This window comes from Corvus brachyrhynchos, unplaced genomic scaffold, assembly GCF_000691975.1.
Source record: "Corvus brachyrhynchos isolate BGI_N302 unplaced genomic scaffold, ASM69197v1 scaffold302, whole genome shotgun sequence".
NCBI lineage: Eukaryota > Metazoa > Chordata > Aves > Passeriformes > Corvidae > Corvus > Corvus brachyrhynchos.
Genome location: NW_008237244.1, coordinates 3089309 through 3089549, shown reverse-complemented (window position 1 = coordinate 3089549; position 241 = coordinate 3089309). Strand labels below are relative to the sequence as shown.

At 44.8% G+C, this 241-nt stretch overlaps 1 protein-coding gene across 1 annotated transcript in view; it reads left to right on the top strand.

Moving 5' to 3' along the window:
* OSR2 (odd-skipped related transciption factor 2) overlaps positions 1 to 241 on the top strand; it is a 5505-nt gene that overhangs the window by 415 nt on the left and 4849 nt on the right. The window lies entirely within an intron of this gene.

Genomic DNA, 241 nt, shown 5'->3' with positions numbered 1-241 from the left:
ACACCTTAACATAAATGGCCTTAAAATCACGTACGAAGGCGCTTTCTAGTCTTTTTTGATACGTTTTACTAAAGTTACCTCCAAATACAAATAGTAACAGATGTACCGCCATTCAGACAGCAGTGTAGTTTTAGAAGTTTCTACCTTAAAATGCGGATTTCGTGTTCCGTGTTCAGAGTTGGGTTTTGGACAGCAAAACGAGCGTGGTGCAATGACACCCCCCGCCCCCCCTCCCCCCCCA